The sequence below is a fragment of the Drosophila elegans genome, unplaced genomic scaffold (assembly GCF_018152505.1).
Source record: "Drosophila elegans isolate 14027-0461.03 unplaced genomic scaffold, ASM1815250v1 contig_814, whole genome shotgun sequence".
NCBI classification, from domain to species: Eukaryota; Metazoa; Arthropoda; class Insecta; order Diptera; family Drosophilidae; genus Drosophila; species Drosophila elegans.
In genome coordinates, this window is record NW_024546167.1 from 10,448,466 (window position 1) to 10,472,393 (window position 23,928).

Consider the following 23,928-nt stretch of genomic DNA (forward strand, 5'->3'; position numbering starts at 1 on the left):
ACTTGATAGCACGTAGCTTTACTTTTCCTTGCCTTGATTTGCAGTTTCCTGTTTATTATCCAAGCAATAATAACATACAAACATAACTTTATTGCAATATGACGCATATATTTATGGGTTTTTATTTGTTTTTTTTTTAGCTAGTCATGAATAAAGAATCAAAAGCCTTGACCACTTGGTGCCTTTCAAGACCTTCGATAGCTGCAATTGCAACGTCATTTTTGCAGCTATTAGCTAACAATTCAATGCATCCGAAAGATATATATCTCGATGTATTTATAGTTTTTGCCTCTGCCTTATCTAACCCGCCCGAGTGACGCGCAGACAGTCTCAATTGTTCTATATAGAAATACGCGTGGCACATACACAGCCTCAGCCAACGGATTTCGTAATCTTCTGACAAAAGTGGGTTGACTTGGGTTGGTGGGTTTGTTACGATTCTGCCCTGCCGTCTGCTTTTCGCTTAGTGTGTCAATCTAAATATATATTCGTTCATTGTTTCGCCACATTTCAATTGTGCATTTCATTTGAGCATTACAATCTCAAGAGATCTATGCCAATTGATCAAGAGATGGACGGGCAGGTGGGAGCCAGAGAAAAACGTCGAACTGATTTACAAATGGTTTCTTATCGCCTTAGATCTTCCCATGTGGATTCGCATTAATTTGTGAGAATGACTTTTCAGGGGTTAACAAACTAGCATGAACTGATTTTATGTTAAATTATGTGAATACTCAAGAAATTATAAATAATTTTAGAAACATGTATTCAGTGACTAGATATTTTATTTTAATTTAGTTTTTCTAATTTGTTTTCTGATTGCCAAGGGTTTATTGTTAAGATAAATAGTCAGAAATCTCCGTATCAGCACAATGTTTATACAATTTACTATCGTTTTTAAATAGCTAACTATTTTTCTCGCCTACTTGGTTTTGTTTGAGGTGATAACGAACGGAGAATCTCAGCTTCGTTATCTTAGAATTTAGTCCAATGACGAATTTCATGCGATCTTTAGCTTAATTGTTGCTACGTGTATTTTCAGAAAAATGTTTGTTGTCTTGGGGTAATTGCTGCTTATTTGCCTGCATGCTCGCCTGCCAGTCTGCTGATCGTTTGACCGATCCGTTGCGCTTGGCTGTTGTATAATGTCAATTACTTGTGATTTACGACAGTTTAATGATAGACGACTATGCTCATGGGTTGGCTCGATTTTCTTATGGCGTGCATGCGTTGAGGGCTTGAAGAAGGGAAGGACGAGGGGCAATCACTCGCATAATAGTCGCTACATGATGCGAGCTTAGCATGTGATGGATGTGATATTTCAGCTCTCGAATGGTGTGTTCTTGTGCCCAGTGTTGCATGTAATTGGCTCATAAAACTTTGCCCAAGTACGAAAAACTAGAGAGCGAAAAGCCTTTGATGGTCGCAGAGAACCTCAACTCCTTTCAAAGGGCAAATCGATTAGGTGGCGGTGGCCAAGCTCAATTTGATAGATGTCAACAACTTTTCTCATCAGTTAAGTGTCGCAGAGCGTGTGTTACGCAATAAAGTTAGCTGAACCTGAACTGATTCTGAACATGAATATGCACCGATGCCTCATCATTTGATTATTCATGAGACAAGTCCAAAACTGCAGGTGTTGGTGGCTCCTCCAGTCGCACTAAATAACAATTAGCCATATAAGGGAAAAGCTTTTTTGTTTTATTTTCATTTCGAAGCTTAGCTAATTCGCCCATTTGGATAACGAGTTTTTGAAGTGGGGGCGCCAAATTTCTCTTTAGGTGACGAGAACAAATGGACAGACCAATGTCGATAAAATAATCAAAATCTTTAAGCCACTAATCAAGTGGAAAATTATGTGGCAGTTTATTGTACATATTACAAAAGATAGTACGAAAGTTTGAATGCCAAACATTCATAATTAATTTTTTTAGCAATTTAAAAAACTTATTAATAATCATTAAGCTTAATAGGTACTGAAGCAATAAATTTTGCCGAAAGCCATTGTAATAAATTCATATAATAATAAACATGAAATTTGATACTGGCAATATTATGTCATAAAATGAAAAAATATGATTAGAAAAATTATATATAACAAGGTAACTCTAACTTTACAATTTCCTTCTGTGGGATTGGTACAACATGAGTAAGCCAACAGGTTCTGTTTTACGTTTGGCAATAAGTTTTCGCTTGTTCTTCATTTTTTTTTGTGTCTTTCTATACATGTCTTTTTTTGGTTCCAAGCTGAGAGACCGACCACCGACTGACTACCGAAAGGGAAACGAACTCATTGAAATTCTTGACAGGTTAGGCGCGCGAATTGTGTGGCATAACAAAAGAAACACATCAAACCCATCTCTGGAAAAAGAAATAGAGAGGGGAAGACACCAGTTCCTAGGAGCTATCATCACCACATGCGTTAGACCCCTTTTTGCCGCCTCCTAACGCTTTTCCCGCCTTTCCATTTAAGGCGGCGCCACTGAACCCACTAAGTCCGTCGGAAAGTTAATTTCCAACTGGCTTGACAGTGGGCCACTAATAAAAGCAAAATATTGCAAAAGTGTTGAACCATAGAGTAGAAAAGTTTTAATTAGAAAAAAATATATCCTAGCATAATAATGAGCAACTTTTTGCAGAAACTTTAAGTCCTTGCAAAATGGGTGTGGGCGTGTGGGTGAAAGGCAAGGACCTAGGACAAAAGCCAGGGCTCAATGACAGCAGCTTCAGTGGCAGACAATAAAGTTGACACATATTGGAGTGCATATGCATATTCATTGTTTATCGCATACAGGAAACCGGGAAAACTCGACTCGGGGTTATTACACTCCCCAGCAGACAGCTTCAGTCAGCCGATGCACTGATTTGTAATTGTTATTTTTATTATTCGCTTTCTATCGTCGTTTCATGTATTTATCAAGCCGCAAACATACTGGCCGATTAGAGAGTCGCGTCGCGTCGCGTTGTCGTTGCCACTCAGAAGTGGGTCACCGATTTGTTGACTCCCAGAGGCGGCACTATAAAACGTATCACTTGGCGGCACATATTGATAACTCTCGTTGGCAGTTGCACTTAAGGTTGCGTTATACATTTGGCTTGGCGTCTCTTTGTCGTTCGGTTGGTTTTGTGGAGGAATTTACAATACTTTGGGGCTGTGCTGATTCCATATCAATCAATCGGTTTCGTAGCACTAGGTTAGTAGAGCAAATGGGCCTAGATAAGGTCGATTTTGAACGAGGCTAATGGGAGATTATTGACTCGTCGACCAATGACCCATGCTGTGATTTCGAAACACAGGCTTGCGCAAGAACTTCTGCGGCCACTCGATACGCCCCGCAACAAAATTCAATTAATTATATTTCTTATGTTCCCTTTCGAGCAACATGACACTCCAATCGGACTGCCAAAGTTCAACTCACCTTGTCCAAAACAAAAAAGGTTTTCTCTTGCGCAATTTCTCAAGACGTCTGCAAAAAAAAACGGAGAAAAAATATACAGACATTGGTTAGATAAATGCCAGACAGAATTACCAATCAAATAAAAATAATTATTAATTACAGTCATCGAGACAACTTGTTCTAGCAAGGCTATTAAAATTAATCAATGCCGTTGCGTTACAACGAATTACCATGTAGGAGATAATAAATTGTGGTACTTATTCTACCTGAACCACATAAACAAAGTGCCAGCAACCACCACCGGGTACACCCACAACCACCACCGACCATCGAAACTTGTCAACTGTAACGCAAGACAATCGACAAAATATGCATAAATTAATAAAGGGAGGACAAGGGAAAAGAGTATATAATGCCTTTGAATGATATCGAGTGCGATGACGGCCGTGTAACTACAGCAAATTGTCATGAAAGTCATGGTTATTTACGGGTAGGCACTTGTGCGTAGACGAGGGAGTTTTTTCTACTATAGGCGGTCTGCTGCACGCAGCTAATTTCATGCTCAGTGGCGCAGTATCTTTTATAATTGATAGAGGCTGGGGCACAGACAGTAAAAGTAACTTTGGCCTTAAGTGGTTATATGATATCACAACAATCACAACTTGTCTAGGGCCAGACAGAATTTCGCAGACTGATGACAAAGTTTGCGAACTTTTGATACTAGGTAACTATGGTGTGACAGAGGGAAAATGTCTTATGAATTGTAAAAATCGTTGGGAAAAATATATAAATGCAAAAGAATTTTGTAAGTATTATAAATACATTTAAATATTTCTGTACAAAAATAACCGATCCTAGCAGACAACGGTAGGTTCGGTATTCTATTTAACTATCCTCTTGGCTTTACCTAAACCAATTTCCTCAGCTTACATAGTTGTCAGCACACATAACATAACACTTCATAACAATTTCTTACGCATTATCGTTCCTCTGACACACTAATTCTACGTCATTCATTCTCATTCTCCCTTTCTCCGGCTGTAACCTAAAGTTCATTAGCACCCATAGAACCCCTCCTATTAAACTAAACTCGGGTAGTTACTACAACAAATTGCCAATCAACATCCAGCGATTGTCGTTGTAGTTCCCGTTGTCGTTGTCGTTGTCCTCGACGTTGTCGTTGTCGTTGTCGTTCGTTGGCCCCAAAAAGGCGGACGAATTGCCGCCAAGCCCATGCCACCCACAACCAATCCTCCCTGGTGTAACAGCTGATGACACGCACTTTGCGTGTTTATTTAATAAATAAAAATTTGCATAAATTTGCCAATGTAAGTGAACGAATTGCAGAAGCGTTGTTGACATTTCTCCCTCGCTTATGAAGCTTTGACGCAATATTGAATAGAAATGCAAACAAATTTGTTCTGTCATTCGTTATGGCCTTGCAAAATAAGAAGGATTCATTGTGATACAAAATCTAAGTATAAAAGAATTCTGACAAACAATAAGTCATAAATGCAAAATGTTTATATTTATGGGAACCTAAAATAACTGGAAGATTTGTTCAAGATATCAAATGACAAGCCATTTACTTTTATGATGCTCTGACATTTGAGACAGGTTAGAGCATACTAAATCAATTTAATTTTACTAGATGCTTAATTGTTTGCGGTCTTTTAAATTTGTAAAAGATGTTTATGCACAAACTAAACCTGAGTTAAATTAGATTTGTTATAAAATTAGTTCGGTTCTTTTCAAAACAGATAACTGATATGACTCAATTTCCGTTAAAAGCTTTTTCACATGTGGACTTATAGAATTAATTTATCTGGGCTTAGTGAAGCACTTCCCACAATCCATTTGCTTCATTAGAGGCATGTTCTTAAGCCGTGTCTTGGATTGCCTTGAACCCAGCCTAGCCCCAAGTCTTATGTCAGCTCAAGTTACTTCTCCGCCATCCACTCATCGTGTAAGCGATCAATCTCCAACTGCTTTGCATCATAAGTCAGGCGAACTAATAACCCGCCATCAGATTTCTGGGCGCCCCGCTAAAGTGTAACTAATATGCGATCTTCGCGATGGCTAGACCGGCGGAGTGCCTTTTGATTAATGGACGCCGCTACTGTTTCGAAGCGGGGAGAGCGGTGAAGATCTACAAAAGCATAGAAATTTATGCGCGTTTTGATTCGAGACGCACGACGATCGCAACGGATCAGATCTCAAAACAAAGAGGACAGCCAGAGGCGCAAACTACAAAATTATGGAAGTTGAGAAGATCGAGTTCTCGATCTCATTCTTAGACTCAATCTCCTTCTCGTTCGGTGTGGGCTTTTATTTGGCTATGGAGTTAATCGACTTTAAGTGATTGGCCAGTGTGTTTGCCTTAAACGGTCAATCTTCAATGTTGAGCAAAATCATTTATCTTCCCCTGCTGCCTTCCGATGGCTAAAGTTAGAAGCAAGCTGGTTTCCATTCGCCTAGGCAAACCTTTACCTCAATTAGCGACAATCATTTTTCATTTGTCAGCAATCAGATAGCAGACTCATACAGATAATATTACTGGTTAACTGGTCATTATCTCCGACTCCGACTCCGACTCAATGTCAAGTCAAGCCGGACCGGACCACTTCCCAAGTCGTAGTTCTGTTTGCCCAATTCTCAGTGCAATTTGATATCTACAGATACACATACATAAATAATAGTGGGCTTTGCCATTCTTGTGAAATGTTCGTTATTATATAACGGGTTTTTCTCTTTTGTTTCTCGTTGCTGGCTACGGAATAATTATGCCAAATATTCAAATAAATTATCAACTAGAACAAATGCCGGGGTGGAACTTAAAGGGGGGAGGTGGAGGCTGAACAGCTGAACAGCTGCACAGTAGCAGCGATTTGCAAGCTTTTGTTGTTCACATTGTTGCACAAAAGTTTTACATGATAATAAATTTAGGTATGCGAGGGTGAGATGGAAACATAGCTAGAAATAGAGGCTATTCGCCTTTTCTTTCTTTCCTTCTACAGTGATACTACTATTGTTTGGTTGCTTGGTTTACAATAAAGTTAGACTATGCATTTTGTAGGGCGTCGGCTTGTCAAATGACAAAAGAGCACAAAATCCAAATGGGTATAAATTAGATTATAGAGGAATTCACAACGAATGAACTTATTTGCTTTAAAAAGATAAGTTATGTGAAGATGAAATGTTCTTTACTAAAAATAAAAGCAGACTTGGAACATTTGAAAAGATGATATTGAAAGTACTATAAAATTGTAAATTTAAAATAACAACGATAGGTGTATGAGCTTTTGAAGTATGTGCATAATTCATTCCATTACAACTACTATCTCAGTAAATAGTTGTCCTTCTATTTATCCATCATTCATTAAGAAATTAGAAACCTCTTCAAAGATGATTAGGCCATACTCATTTCCGGACAATACCTTTTACATATTGAAAAGCCTTCGAGACGCGGCATTGGCGTGAATAATTATTCATATTCATTATGGCCATTAGCCATAATGCTGGTGAATGGAATAGTTTACACTTGTCTAGTTTTGTGTTGTCTTGTCTTTCCCCCATTTTCCCCATTTGCGGAATGGAATTTTCCCGACAGGGGGCGAAAAGAAAATGCAGCGCGTACAAATGCAAATGCCAGGCGAATGCCAAACAGTCGCCTTGGGATTGGAGGTGTTGTCTTGGCACTTGATTAAAATGCAGCGACTGCATTTCGATGGCCATAAGTGCAATTGCGATCTATGGTCGTTGCACTTGTGATAATTCTTGATCCGGAAATTTGCGGAAGTTTCACTTTACTTAACTCACAGCTGGAGGGTGCGGTCTGAGAACTCTGTCGGGTATCTATTCTAACCTCCCTCCTTTCACAGTTCCCCCTGCTTTTGAAGTTAGCCGACCAGCTGACATATCAAATATTTAATTATCGCATGTTTTACCTTAAAATTTATTCTTTTGCGGTTTTTTTATATATGTACATACTATATATGCTTTTGTTTTATGAGCGCTTCTCGTGTGCAATAACCTTGCCAACAAAAGCTCAACAAACTTGACATGGAAGCATTTTACATAAACACATTCAAAACTCAACAAAAAAGGAATAAAAAAGAGCGAAGCGCTCCATCTAAGATAAGTCCAAATTGGCGTTATTTTTGATGTTTTTCGTTTTTTAAACCGATCTTGTTTAGCGCGGCAAGCATGAAAAGTGGCTCATTCAATCCTCTTGTTTAGCTCGATTTTATTGTGCTCACATATGTACAATCGTATTTTACGATGTTTACATTTCACTTTGTTTGTTTGTTGCGATTTATTTCGCTTCCTAGCCGCACAAGGCTGAGGTTGACTTTCACGCATCATGAAAACGTCCGTCTCGTGTTGAATTCCATTTCATTACCTCCATTTACAGTTCTGTATTATTTTGTAATTCGAAATCGATTTCGCTTTGCAATTTGTGTGGAAATGTCTCAGCAACAAGGTTGTTTGACTACTTATCGATTGTGTTTTTCAGCTTTATGGTTTTGGTTTCCGAAACATCTTATCGCAAAGAGGTATAAAATGATACAATGCAATAAATCGCAATTTTAGGTGGGAAAACAATAAGAACTTTGTGACAAAGAAATAATCTAGAGTATTGCAAAGAACTTAGTCCTGAGACAACAATAAAGTTATTATTGTTTTAACAGCGAACTCATTCGTTCCGGAAATATTTTAGAGAAATGTTTCGACAAGTGATTTCTTCCTCGTTCGGCAACAATTAATGGGATTTTTTCCTTATCGCAACAGCTCGTTTCCAGCTGGTTTCGCAGTTTACATTGAAATGTGCACGAAATGATATCGAGAAATGGTCAGAAAACAATAAACAAAGCTTGTGATTCCACAGTATCGTTTGAGAACGTATTGCGACGTCAGAGAATTCATAGAAATGCGTATTTAATTCAATATTTGCAGTAATTGTCTAAATATGCAATAAATTGCAATTATTTATGCATACATTTTTGAAGCTCGAGATAATGTTAGATAGAGATAAATGAGTCTAGTTGGAATGAATACACTTGCTATTCACTGCGCAACCATTTGAATTTCATTATCGCGCAGTTTGTGATGCTTGAAAAGCAGTTTAATGTGTGTCAGTTTATTTGCATAAGAATTCAATGCTGCGATGCGGAAAAAAAAGAAAATATGACTCAAGAATCTTTACTCAATACTATATGAATATCAAGCAAATATCAGAAAAATTTAGAAAGAAATATTTAATAAGCTCACCTTTAACTTCTTATACTTGTGTTGAATAGTTTCTCACTATATGTTCTTATCAAACATAAAGATTTCTGTAAAGATAAGAAGGGATGTTGATGTTAAAGAACTAAGAATTAATTAATCAAAAAATAATTAATTGCTCAATACCCGAATTTTTGACCCAATTATGTCATTTCTATGTTGACCCTGTTTCCACCAAAAAAACCCCATCTTATCGCTTTTCAAATTTTATAGTCCCCAAAATAAACCAAAACAAACAATTGTAAATTACCCCACATTCAAATTATGCAACAAAACCAGTAGAAATTCCACATATTTATACCTAATACCATCTTCACCTTATCGAGGTGCGTGTCTGCAACGTAAATATTTAACTGATAAGGAAGGGTAAATCAAATTTGCGGAATACCAACTTGCCTAATCAGTAATTGGGGGCGTTGATATGTGAGTCAGTGCTTGATAGCAAGCGGGAATCCAAAATGTTATCAGTGTCGTTACATTATTCATAACATCAAACAAAAACTAAATACAATAGAAGATGGAATGTAATTTAACTAGACCATTTTTATGGCAAAGTATTTTTATGAAATGAATTAAATATACAAAGCAGTTTAAGAAAACCCACAACAAATGCGTTAATCACAAACTGATTGAGTAGCATAAATTCAGCGAATTAAAAGCTAAAGACAAACAATAAATTTACAGCTTAACTGCAGATAATGCCCCTCCTTTATGAACGGCAAAAATCGAAAGTGTCGACGGACGGGAAAACATTTTGCAAGGCTCACAAATCTTGGGATCGTGTTGGGTCCGGGGTTTGTTTGCTTGGCGATGAATCACGTCGGAGATTCAATATATTTTGTTTTGTTTCGTTTAATAATTTGCATGCTTTGGCAATTTTTCATTTTATATTTACTGAGCTTCCTTGGTTTCCTCGTATTGTTTATGTTGCGAATGCAGCTGGCAGAGCCAACCAAGCCCCAAAAAACAAAAAATATACGCAATAAATTTTTAATATCCTGTCTTTATTCATGATTAAAGAAAAATTGTGATGAACTAGATTTCAGTTAGTTTGTATTGCATTAAATCATTGCGGAAAATAACTCAGGATAATGTTTTTGTATTCGGCGAATGCGGGCACATAAAAAATCAAAACAAAATTGGCAAGTGAAAGCGCCAAAGAAGAAATCAAATGATAATATTGCTCAGCTGGTCAAGCATCTTGGCAGCTGTTTCGATTTATTTTGATTTTGAATCTATTTTATGGACGACCAAATGGATTTCTATCGTTTCGAGTGTGCGCATGAAAGTAAGGCACGCAAATAAATTCAATTGAGAGCCACTCCAACTGCTGGTCATAAAAATAACAATAAATCATTGCCATCGATCGACGACGTAATCAACAATGCGAAGATCATTAAATTAATACTATTATTTGGGTATTATTTTGCTTGCAACGAAAGATATATGTTATGAAACAGTTCTCAAATCCAATTGACACTTTGGACAATGCCAAATCAGAGCGAGCCCAAGGCAGAAATGGCAAACGTGTTTGCCAAGACGGAAAATCCAATTAGGAAAATCACATAGAGTCAGCAAAGCGCGTAAAACCAGAAAGACCCCAGCAAAAAAATGTGCGAGGAGAAGCGTCACTTATCTACAGACCCCCAGATACAGCCAGGGAAAACCCGAAATAAAATGCAAACGAAAACAAATATCTTTCAGCTGTTTTGCGCGTTGAATTGTCCTGCAAATAAAAAATATGCTGTCTGAGCGCAGCTGCTAATTTAACAACAGACAGATGTAAAGAAATATGATTAACCGCAGAGTAGCGATACAAAATGGGTGTTGCAACTCGCAATCCAAGTGTGCAACACCAAGCCAAGCCAAGAAAAGCCGTAGCCATTGCATGATTTTTCCACTCATAATGAAACCGAAAGCAGACAACAACTGCTGCTAAAATCTCCTCAACAGTTTTGGCGTAAATTAACGTAAAATACTCGAAAGCAGTTTGGCCAAGACACCAGACACATTGTACAGCCCCCATGGAGAGTGAAGTGCGGATTGGAGTTTAGGCTGAGCTTGGCCAGCAGCTTTTGCCGTTGCTTTTGCCGAGCACACCTAGATTTACCTGCGCACAGTAGTCTCTGCCTCCATCTCCATCGCCATCGCCATCTAAATCTCCGGCTACCGAACCGATCCCCCAAATCTGGCGGGCACGATCATTATGAGGAATGAACAGCATCTAAACGATTATGGGTTGGCGGCAGTGGCAGTAACGGCCAACAACTGCGACTGGCAGTAGTTTAATTTGTCGCTGGCATATCTGATCTGCCATCTGAAAGGTATCCTAAGGTGTTCAAAGCACGTGCAAGCTGGTACTCATTTTGATGCAGATAGGGAAGGCATTTAATGGTTGTGAGCACTGTTAATACCCTTTTGTTTAAATTAAAGTCTTTGATTTATTTTATATGGAAACTTTAACAAATTTTAAATGGCATGAATGACTTCACAAGTTATACACATAAGGAGTTAAGTTAATTTTATTTTGCTTCCAATTAATTTGATTTTAATACATTGCTTTCCTTTTCAGTTTTAACATCAGGCAGAGTTAAATATAATATATTTATTTTTTATTTCATTTTAACAGTTATTTCCTTTTTAAAACCCTAGTTTTGCAGTTTCACAATGGTTTCCTAGCAAAATCAAATCGGTGGGTAACACACCACACACACTCATTAACAAACTATTTGATTCCTCATTACCAGCAACCAACGAAATAAAAAAAAGATTGCCAAAAGAGACAAGAAAAATGTAAAGAAATAAAACGCTTTGTTACCTGCCTTTTGGCAATTTCCAAAACATATTTTTACCCAAAAAAAAAAAGAAAAAGGCTAAAGAAATAAATTTTAAAAATTATGGTGCGAAGCAAAAACTATTTTTGTGTAATTATTTTATAGCTTGAATTTCTTTTCCAGCCCCTCCACTGCCACTTCCACCCACTTTGACGCCTATCGTTGAGGTGAATTGCGAGTACGCCTACTTTTTACATCATTTATTATGTGGGCAAAACTCATAGTGAATGCGTTTGGCCAACATAGGGGTAAACTTTTGGGGGGACTGGCGGCGATATTGCATGTTTTTAAGTGGCACGCTTCGTTGATTGCTCCTGCGTTTTTCAAATCACTCGACTGCAACCAAAACCAAATGTATGATTCAATAAATCTCTCTTTGAGTCTATGTTTTGGCCTAAGTAGCCAACTTATGGATCTACCATATTTCACCTACAGAAACACTTGTATATACGAAGTATCCGTGGGTGTCTCTACCATTTCGTGCGCTCGATGAGTGTCAAGAACTTGTCTTGGCCATAAAGAGAAACCGGCAGAAATGTGCACCAAATGCAAGAGTCGAACAATTTTGATTTTAACCAGTTTCCCCACTAGTTGACAGTTGGCAATTGAAGCCTTTTTATGGCAACTTGCAGAATGAGGAATACGTTAACTGGCTGACAGCCAAATGAAGGAGTAGGCCGCAGCTCAACCAAAGGTTGCGATCATGGACCATGAGTAGTTGCCGTTTGCTAGGATTGCTAAGCTTATTTAGTTTGGATTGAGCTACTAAGCCAAAATTAAGTCTTAAAGCAAAACCAATAGGCAAAAGACAAAGTCAATAAACTTTGGATCAGGTTAACCATCCCACAATCGAAACAACGCAACCCTCGCTCAGAACTAGTTATAACTGATTCTGCACCACGATCTCCAACTGATAACCCCCAAGTAAAAATTCTGAGCTTGCAAAGAACACAAACAAATCAAAACTAGAAGTGCAGCAGTAAATGAGAGAGATATATACAAAAGCTATGGCCAAAGACTGAGGCGACTTTCAACAAAGCATCGCCTATGAACCTGGCAACCGGTTTTTGCTCCTCCATATAGACAACAAACAAATGGTGTAAAAAAAAAGACAACCTGAGAGGCCATAAACCAAACGAGCGAGTCGCAAAGGGCAGAGTACTGAGAACTGCGACCGAGACTTGAGCCAGACTTAAGATACTCGCACTTTTGGGGTAGATACAAAATCGAGTTTCTCCGGCTCCAAGAAGAAATCCAGGAGCCTCTGAAGGAGGCTCTTTGGGCCTTTTGGTCAATGACTGCTGGAATTGCGGAGGGAGGAGTGCCGCAAAGTGGAGAACTCTGTTCTCCCCCTCTGGAAACAGTTGACTTGACCATCATTATCATCATTCATTTTTCATGGCTGAGTGCCTGGCAGGCAGTTAGCTCTGATTGTTTACAGCTGCCGTAGTACAAGTTAAAAATCTAAACTGGTTTTTCCGCCCAGCTGTTAGCCCGGGTCCAGAAACTCAATATGCCCAGCACACAGGATGCAGACACAGCCGTCAAGTGGCCAAGCGGGTTGTGGTTGGGATGGGGATTGGCCAAGGAGTCACTGAGCCGATTGGCAAGCGGGTGCGGTTGGGTTTGACCCAAAACGCTTCTTGCTTCTCGAAGACACCGTCTGCGGGTAAGAAAATGATGAAATTCTCGGTGCCCGAAAGCGCTTGTCTTTGTTCTGCTTGTTTATTTTTTTTTTTCTGTTTTTTTGGTGCTGTTGCAACTCATTATTTTGCGGTTGAAGAACCAACTTTTGTTATGGCGTTCAAGTGCATAAACATCTTCCTCTTTTTGCCATTTTAAACAGTAAATGATATACACTGATGTTGTTGTCATGGCATAATCTCAGAGGCATTAATACAAGTCCGAAGCCTTAGTCAGAGATCTCCAGCGAGATGAAAGCGGTTGGGTTCTTGTGGGTGATGAAATGTGATGATCGTATTTGCGGTCACTGGAGTTGAGTGTGGCACTAAAAAACAGCTAACGGAACACTCGTTTAATAAAATTTATGGATGAGTTTGCCAGAAGCGGAAAAAACAGGGCGTTTCAGACGAAGAAACCCAGAAAGATAACGTATTACTTAACTATTTTATTATTATTTTCCTTTTTTATATTTAAAGGAAAATTATAATTTTTAATAAAATAATATATGGAATTATTCTCAATAGTTTTTTTTTATCAGTATTAACAAAACATTTTATTCAAAGCCAGACAATCATGAAACGAACTGGTTGCAAATGATAAATTATAAAATCATTATTTTTTCGAGTTTCTTTTTAATTGAAGTTTGGGCCAGATGAGGAACTTCGTTTCGTTTCTTCACCGTCATTTACATTTCTGTCAGAGCGAAGTAAAAATTTCAACTAATTATAATAAGGGAAGATAACGAAGTGGAATGAAGTTTAATTAAACAATCAGCTAATCAAATCACAATGCTGAGTCATGGCTTCGGAGAAGTTTCTCTGCGCTCTGAAAATGCCAATTACATTTTCTGGAATCTTGTTCAGAAAATCCAATCCATACCAAGCACTCAATCATATCCGATGCAAGCCCACAAGCCCGGCTTAAAATATACAAGTTTTTCAATTTTGCCGTCATTTCCATATTCTTTGACAAATTTCGTTGCCAGGCAGGGAGAAAAAAACTTAATTAGGCGTCTCTCTCTTGTTGTTTGTTTGCCAGTGGGCAAACTACTCCTCACCTGCCTCCCCACCTGGTTTTCCTCCGTCGATAACGCCTCGTCGAGTGTTTGAGCAGGTTGTGTAATCTTTCGAGCTAAGCTAAAAAACAAACTTGGGCCTGACACTGTAGCTAATGCTAATTTAAAAAAAAAAATAAATACAAGGAAAACCCCAAAGAAAATAAAGAATCTAGGCAACTTCATGAGTTCTTCACATAAAACTATTTTTAAAGTTTTTGGTATTTGATTAATTTGTTAATATTAAGAAAATTAGTTACTATTTTTAAGCATCTTAACTACATAAACGCTAATTACCCAAACAAGATATGCTTGTGTTTCTTAATTATTTAAAACTCCAAGCATAAGTCTAAAGGTTAAGCCAAACTCATAGCAACTCATTGAATAGTTTCACCCAACTAATGAAATATTCCTCGGCTTGTCTAGACAAAAATCAATGCCAATCAGCATTATTATCTTGCCAAGGTGTTAACATTAGAAAAAATACAAATAAATAAATAAATAATTAAGCAATAATTAAAACATCTAATCGTTTGACAGGAGAAAAATGCAAATCACAAGTTGCGACAAGAAAAAAAGTTGACTAATTACACAGAATCTTACGACAAAAGTGTAAGTGATAATTAGAAAGAGGGAGAGAAGCCGAAGCGGAGACGGAAAAATAAATCAAAGAGCAGCAAACAAAGCGTCGATGATTAAAAGTTAAATACAGCTTTTAAAAACATTTTGCGATTTCACTTTTTCTAATGCAGAAAATAAAAAACGATTTAGACTTGACCCACTTATCAGCACAGTGAGTAGTGCGAGAACGGAGAATTAAATAAAATTGAAAACCGAAATATCCAAAGTACTTGGCGCAGAGTTTACTCATCAAGTGCGTTACGCCCTCGTGCGTGTTTCTCTCACGACCAAGACCCAATTTTCGATGACAAAAAGAAAACGAATTCTCATTGAGTCTACATATTGAATGTCTTTGCGTGGTGGTCTCGATTACAAAGGCAGAAGCTGAAAAAGCAGCCAGAAGATCTGACAAAGATCTTGGCGACAACTATAACTACACGAGCATGTTTCTATAAAAGAGGCTGGCTGGCCTCAAACACGCAAATCTCGTTGGACTTTTGCTTATGTTTTTCTGCCCACAATGCCGGCAGTGCACTTGAGGTAGTTCATCATCGTCTGCCACCCACGAAAATATTTATAACCAACATGGAAAGTCCATCGAAGGTCTCCTTTCCCTTGTCAAAATTATCTACGGTTTAGCATTGGGGAAATTCCTAGAAATCTTTAATGAAAACATACTCTTAACATTGAGATTTAGACATTTAACCGTGTTAAATCATAATTGGTTGTCAAGTCAAAGACTTTGTTTTATTTTTTTTGTGAGGCTTTTGTTAATTAAATAAGTGCGTGGATGATGTCGTCTCCATAATCAATTTCAATTGAAGGTGTCAAGCTAGGCTCAACTGAAATAGAAACTGACGTAGGCAGGCTTAATTGTTTGCCAGTTGGAAATTCTCCTAAGGAAGGTTATCTGTGCGATAGAATTTTACTGAGTGGGAGGAAATCAAGGGTGCTCATTTAAATAAAAATAGGGCAATTAAACTGATTCGAAATCCTATGACAATTGATATTAAGGTTTAATCAAACGCTTACCCAACTGAAAGAAATTTACCTATTATTCCGTCATCAGACATTTAATCATTGTTGAATAGACAGATTGACTCACCGAAACTGCAAATAAAAAGGGAAAAGGGAAATTTAAGTCTTGTTCATAGTAAATGTTGATTAATTGTTTCCACAAAGTATTCAAGTGCTAAAGGAAATGCCATTTTCAGTATTTGCTTGAGACCTGTTGTAAACGAGTCTTAGAACAAATGCTTTAATTTAGGGTGTGAAATCGAACCGCTCCAATCTTTATTGTTCCTAATATGAGTTTATCAACTGAATGGTTATCTGTCTCGTTTATCTATCTAATCACGCTCAGATATTTTATGCAAATCAACCATTCAATTTACATAGCCGTTTCATGGTCCGCATAATATAGCCAACAAATTTCTTTTTAGCGACACATGCTACAAGCAATTAACAAAATGTTTCTGTTTATTTGTTTCTGTTTATTTTATCGCTATCAAGTTAAGAGATAATGAAAAACTATGAACTGATAATTTTTGATCCTGATAAGAACATTGACTGAAAAACGAGGGGGAAGTTGCGGAAGTAGAACCTTTGAGACGTATAGCAACAAATCAGCTGATTCTTTCCAGTAGTTTGAGCTTAGGCTAGATCAAGAAAACCTATAAATACATACACACACGTCGTGCTCGGCGTTTACTATATGAGAATCTATTCTACACAAATTCTCAGAGAACTGTGACGCACTTCTCTCTCGAAATTCAATGCTAAATTTAACAATAGAATAAAAATGCTTAGAGCGAAGCGTCAATTATTATTTTGCGTGAGTCTCTCCGCGCATGTTTTTTTTGAATAACCAGCTGATATGGTAGTCTCTTAGAGTCAGGTGGGGTTTTCTCGCCGGACTCATCTTAAAATTCATTGGAATCATAAAATTTATCATCAAATTTATTCGGAAGTTTACAAAGACTTTATCTTCAGCTTTCTTTGCTTCGCTTTAAGTTTTTTTTCTCTTGATAACACAAACCTGATTTCTCATCAATGACGTATATTCATTAGTCGGAATCGGGTTTTGACCTGTTTGTACTACGGAGTTTAGTGATAAGACGGTGGAAATCTGCTAAAGTCAAGTTCAATCACTCCTTAACTACAAATATCTTATATTTTCTTTGTTAGTTTCGGTAGTCTATCAAATTGCCGTCAATATAACGATTAAATGGTAGATAGAACTTTAGCACTCGGGTTCAGTTATGGGCATTCCATTTTGTTTTCTGATAATAACAAGGGTATGTGTTTAGGCATTGACATGTGTGTTGGAGTGTTAAGACTCAACAGTTTGTACTTGAATGTCGAGTATCTAAGGACGGAACATTTCTTGTTTGCTCAAGGGGCTAAAATGGTTTCAAGTACTCGACTCAGTTTAGGAACATGAGATTGAGGCAATGACCCAAAAAATAAACATTCTTTGGGCAGGTCCGTTTGGGCTTCAAAATAAACCAAATAAACCACTATAGTAAAGTGAAACTTTGTAAATGTTTAGCTAGATCTAAAGCAATGTTTTAAATGTTTTTGAGATCGCTCTTTGATTTTAATAGACTTTCCTCCTACATCTCATCTGGCTTGCTTCTTCGTTCCTAACAGCCACTCAGCGTTTTCAGTTTGATAGTTTTTCTTTTTCTTTATTGCCACATTTCATGCAAATTGGTTTGGCCCCTCGAGGGTTGGTTGGGGTCACCTAACGGCTCTTTTATCGCTGTTTATTTGCCCAGACCCAAAACTTACTCGACTTCTCTCGAGACGAGGCCGCAAAAACTTTTGCACACTCCATAAAAAATTGCGCAAAACAAGGTAAACAATGAAGAAAACTACAAAATAAATACTTGTAATAATAACATTTTAGGGTCCGTTAGGAAACCCCTTGTGGGGCCAATGTGGGTTACTTTTTTATGACACTTCACCCAAACCGGGTGAGAGATGTGAAGATCCATATGCAAATTGCGAGTCGGCGTAGGAACCCTACGAAATCACACCTGAGGGCATCGCATAATTGTGTCACTGTGAGTGAATTTCATTAGAATTTCTGAGCAGGCTTTCATCGGAACAAGCCAGCACAAAAAAATTCATTTAATTTTCTGCCGGGGATTTGCATAAGCTGATGAGTTTTGCTTCTTTGTCGAGTAAATATTTATAAATATGAAATTTTAGTTTGAAAAACACAGGCAGCTGAAATTCTCATACTTGATACTGAACTTAATTTCCCTCGCCAATAAACATAAAAGTACTTCAGAATTGCTAATGCATCTCATTATTAGGAGCATTTAATAAATAAATAAACGGATGCCAAATCGTTTAGCTTTCAAAACTATTTGCATACTTAAACATTTTTATTTTCTGTATACCAAAAGAGTTCCACAGCCTTCAGCATTTGAATTTAATTAATTGCGTTTCTCAAATCCAATTAGCACCCAAAGTAAACTTTCGAATGCTGAAATGTAAAGATCATTCGATAACCTTCTCATGGAAACGAAAGATGAGTTTCGGAACCCAAAATGGATGGTTTTTGGGGGCTGCGGGCGAACACAGAACATCACTTGAGTGAAATGGAAAGCTAAAAGCAAAACAAAAACCCACAAAACGTGTTGCAAATTGTATGCAGGCCAAAAAAGCTAACAAAAAATAAAACAAGCACTCTGGCAATGATTAACAGAACCCAAAAGATTAATAACAATGGTTGGGAGACCCGAGACAACCACGCGTTGATTAGCCGGCCCTAGGGTAACACAACAACTGAGGAAAGTATCTGAAAGATACGGGAGAGTGTGGCGTGAAATTTCACTACAGCATGCTTTTTTCTACCAGGTATCTCAATCGGATTTCGTGAGTGACAAGAGTTTAGTCTGCTTTAATGTGAGCCAGCAGATTTTAATCTTCATTTAGTGCCGCAGATCGTTATCGATCGTTGGAATCGCAAATGGCTTGGCATTATAAATTGGCCTAGTCTGGTTCTTCGTTCTCTTTCGTTCGCCCACTGGCTTTTGTTTTTTCCCCTATTGATTGTTCTTGAAATATATTTGACTTTGAAAAGCAGGGGCAAGAAACAAAATTAGAATACGAAATCCGTTTATGTCTATCCTCGAGCGGAATCTTTGAGTAGATACTCAGGGCAAAAGGTCATAAAATCGATATTTGTTTTTACAAACATAGTTTTTATGGTATTTTAAGTTCATAAACTTATTTAATGCGACTAGACCCCTTAATAACAGATGTCTATAGCGAGCTTCTCTCATTTTAAAAAATAATCTCATCTGCCGGTGTATGCATTATAATTTTGTTTATAAACACTCAGAAGCGTTTTAGGAGAGATTAGCAAAATTTGTCAAAAAGCGTGATATAATACTAATTATAACACAAGATTATACATTAATTCATGCAATAATTTACCTTTAATGTCAATGTACTCGACAAATATGTAAGGCAAAGTTAATTTATATTGTTTTAAATGAGATAATCAGCATCAGCTGAGATCGCTTATAGAGATTAGCAACTTACTAACAAAGTAAAAATATTTCAGTGTCATATGGGAATATTTATATTTGATAATTTAAAACTTGAAAAATCATATGTTGATAAACAAACATCTGTGAATCTAAAAAAATAGCAACAACTTGTATAGGTCTTATTTATTTTTAAAAATTAATTAATGATTAATTCAGTTTTAACTTCTAGTTTATATTTTTTATATAATTACAAGTTTACAAAGGGAACCAACCAACTATGTAATATAAGTACCACAATATTTTAACACAAAATCCCATTAGATTCCCCATTCCTAAACATGATTTCCTTTAATTGAAATTTCATAATTTTATTTTTACCCCTTAAATATTCAATCTCCTCCATTGATTACCTACTCTTTTGTGCTCAGATTTCAATGGATTTGCCGCTCTCAACTTCTATTTATTGCCAAGGACATTATTGCAAAAGTTCTCACAGAAACACTCTCAAATTCGCATCCTTGATGCTGCACAACTCTCTCTCTCTCTCCCTCTCTCATCTTTCTTCCTCTCTCGTGTGGCGACAGAAAAAAACTTCGTTTTTGGAGTTTCGTACATAGATCTCTCACATCTCTCGCATTATTGTTGCTTTTCGCGGGGGTTGGGGTAAAATAAAAACTCCACGAATGTGTATACCTTTATGACAGACCAAAATTCACATATATTTCGTACCTTCTTTCGTCTGCAATCTCCGGATGTGTGGCTCTGTTTTTGTTTCTGGTTTTCTCAACTTATTGCACACCAAATCACCGATTTTTGCTGTTATTTTGGTTAAACTGTTAAACACTTTAGCATCGGCTTTGCAATGCTAATTATTACGATCAGAAAACTTTGCAATTGAATTTGATTAACTTAGCGGGATTTCTGTTTGGTTGCTATTCCATTCATTGAACAAAAATCGCGTTGACTTTGATTTACCGTTGCGTCGACGAATTTCACTTTCGACTCGCGAGCGATATGAATTGAATATTTGGATCTGGGATTATTGGGATGTTATTCGATTTCGATTCCGAGCTTCGAACGCCTGCAGTTCTCCAAACGAGCCTCAAACAATGCGCCCGAAAAGAAAATATTGAACCTCCACTGGTTTTTTTCTTTTCCAACTCGTCCGCTCCGCACAACCGCACAAGCGCGAGATTTTGAACCGAATGAAAGGCACAAACCGAGCACACCGAATAAACCGAACAATTCGAGTGGAGCAGCAGCAGCGCAAAACCAGAAACAAAAGCAACCCAAGCAACAGAGCTGTCACGGCTTTGCCCGCGAAAATAGCTAATTCTGGCGGGAAAGAGTAAACAAGAAGGGTAATTACCAAAGAAATTCAAATTTTAAAGCAGAGCGTTGTGGAAAGTTGTAAATTAAATTTGGTATATTTATTTGCAACACAGCCAACACATTTCCAAGATGTTTAGGTTGGGACAGTTGTTCTGTTATCATTACCATTCTGGTTCAAAGCACATTAATTGTCATTGTCTTTTATTGGTGGCTTGTGTAATTTGACAAAAAAAAAGGGCTTACTACAAAAACTAAATTGTTTCTTCTGATAAAATTACATTGAGTATTATTCGTCTTGTCTTGGTTTTAGTGAAACAACACTACTCTAGATCGAAAAACAATCCAAATTTTAAGTTTTTTTTTTTAATTTAATTTGTTAAAGTTGCTAACTATCTATTTCTTATTGGCCTTCTAACTTTTTACCTCTAAAATATGGTCATCACTGTGAAACAACAACACAGTGCTGCGTGGCAAACGCAAAGAGAGCCGAAGAGAGAAACGCAAAGTAAATAAATATAGTTAATAGCGGGAGAGTAGGAGAGAGAACAAACGAGAGCGTGAGTTTTTGTTTATTGTTGTTGCCTTTGCTTTTGCTGTTGGCGGACTCACTTTTGTTGTTGTTGCAAGCGTCTCGGCGTTGGAGAGCTCAGCACAGTGGGCAGCAAGGTATTTTTTAAAGACGAGCTTTTATCACACTACAAATATTGTCTAAATAAATATTTTTTAACGAATTGTTTGAAATTGAAATTATGATATATAATTTCCTCAGCCATTTTTTTTAGCTATAAAGCCATTAATCTGTTTAAATGTGATTATTTAAGATATGTGTTAAAAACAGCTTAATTTTATAAATTTTAGCAATACCAAAAAGAATTAAAGTAATTATTATATTCAAAGAAGCTATTAGAACCCGGAATATGTGAGCTAGTTTTGTAAAGTTAGTTGCCATATGTGCATCCTTCATCTGTGGCAGTTCTCACCAACTTCCCCGTTAGAAGTTTCACCCCTGCAGTTAATTTCCCAATCCCTCAGAAAACCACAACACTGCAAAGCCCACATTAAATATGAATTAACATTAAGCAGATCGATCATGTTGCATGCCGCAATCTCAAGTGAAACCACCCTCATGAGTGTGCGTAATGACAGCTCATTACTTGGTTATTTGGGGGGACTGCGAAACATGAAACTTGAAACATGAAGCATTTCAGTCAAGATACCCGCATTCGACCGATGGCCATTGAAATTGCATTATTACAAGGTTGATTGGCCCTCCCCTAGAGACACCCAACTATCGAGATCGAATTCCACCCCCTGGCTATTGAATGTAATTTAGCAAGGAAAAATTTGTGATCTTGAAATATCAAAAGACAGCGACGGTATGGCAACTCCAAAAGGTAAAGTCAAAATGCAAACTCAACTTTATCGGCAGCTTCTCTCCGAGCAAACACAAAAAGTAAAAGCAAACAAGCAAACTCTTTCTTTTTGGCTCTTTCACTCGCTCCCTCTCTCGTTCTTGTTCTCCTGCTGTTAACAGCGCTGCGGGTGGTTGCTTCAAATAGCACTGTTAACCTAACAGGCGTACTGTAAACAGCAGTTTAAATTTCAACGCGCTTAAATAATAACATAATTAATGACTAAATTTGATATAAAGCCGGAACCGCTTTGGTTTGACATTTAGCAATCGCCACTGATAGTACGTCAACAAGACAAAGAAATCGAGGTCTCGCAATCTTCTGCGGCACATTTCAGTTCTTATCAAACAAAAAAAGGAAAGACAAACCAGAAAAAACAACCAGCAGCCTCAACAGCAACAACAATTTGTTTATTCAAATTACAACATGCCAACAGCTGGGGCTAGAAATAAAAAGTCACACAGGCCAAAGATAGTTGAGACGATAAAACGAAATTTTTATACCCTCTTAAAGAGGGCTATTAAGAAAAAAACTATCTTAAGATCATATCTACGGCATATTTCGTATATTGTGAAGCAAGATAATAAATCTAAAGTTATTTTTGTCGAAAAAGCACACATTATTATTAAAAAAAAATCGTTTAAGCCCTTTCTTAACAACTAATGTAGTAAGATTCTGAACTAATCGACCACATTGGTCCAAAATACTCTCTAGAAGAGTATTAGAAAAGCAAGCTCCAAGAAACCAAAACAAGCCCACAATTTCACAAGGGGAAATGTTAGCCTGGAAATTGTTGACGATGCCGCTGGAATATTTATCGTACAAAATCGATGATAAAACGCGATGAAGACATATGGTTTAGTCGACTTCAAAATGCTGTCGACATGACGGATCGACACGCCTACATATCGAAATGGGGTCTGTCTTAAAGACCCGAAAAGAAAAGATAAATAAATGTGCATAAGAAATGGGTGAAGAAATTCATTCTTTGTCGGGACTTTAATTATGTTTTTTAATTAAGAAGTTTAATCAAGTTATAATTTTAGATTTTAATAAAAAATTTCTTAAGGTTATTTAATTTCTTCTGAAAAATGTTGCTAAGAAGGTTAGGAAAAGCATCGCTATATAACTTTAATATTTTCTAACACATATCTTTGACACATTTCCCACTCATTTTTTAGCACTTCCCGAATGCAACCCACTTGCAACCCCATTCGAATTGCAGTTCTATCCAGAACTCTCCCACAATTCATAATTGCGGACACACCATCGCAGTGGAGTTGTCAGAGACCTGAATCTTAACACATCAACAGATCCACCCAGGCCAAAAACGCATCTTGAATGATAAGTCAAAACAGCAGAAAACAAGTATGAAAAACTTAAAGACAAGCAACCACTTCCATTAGGGAGAGACTGAAGGAACCGAAGGCCCCACAGCAATGTTGAACGTTTTGGACATATCTTTTGCTTACAACATTTACGACAGGAAGAAATCCATCAACACGATTCTTTTGGCCTAGGCCTGCCTTGGGGCCAAAAGACTTTCCACCAGAAAAAGTCCAAGAGAGAGAAATAAACATTAAATAAAAGTTGCATTCAACACTCGCTTTCTTTGCGAGTCATGTTGTAATGGTCGCTGGAGGGCCCGCAGACCACTGGCCGACCCTTTAGCATTAGTTCAACACTACACTCTAAAAAATTGTTCCCCGATTTGTTGTATTAATTTATTATTTTCAATCAAAGCATTTTAAATAATTTATCAATGCAAAATATAATATCTTTATCATGATAATATTTATT

At 37.3% G+C, this 23,928-nt stretch overlaps 1 protein-coding gene across 4 annotated transcripts in view; it reads right to left on the reverse strand.

Moving 5' to 3' along the window:
* The window catches only part of LOC108138799 (dual specificity tyrosine-phosphorylation-regulated kinase 2), a 52,433-nt gene extending 31,832 nt beyond the window's left edge, over nt 1-20,601 (reverse strand). The window contains exons 1-4 of one of the 4 annotated variants that reach the window (XM_017261278.2): nt 20,114-20,601; nt 15,982-15,986; nt 8,670-8,734; nt 3,420-3,467 (exon numbers count right to left, since the gene is read on the reverse strand). The gene's annotated coding sequence lies outside the window, so the exon portion shown is untranslated. Of the gene's footprint in view, nt 1-3,419; nt 3,468-8,669; nt 8,735-15,927; nt 15,947-15,981; nt 15,987-20,113 lie in introns of those variants that run through there. The other 3 variants (XM_017261279.2, XM_017261282.2, XM_017261280.2) reach the window with 3 other exon arrangements.
* Nucleotides 20,602-23,928: the final 3,327 nt, after the last annotated feature.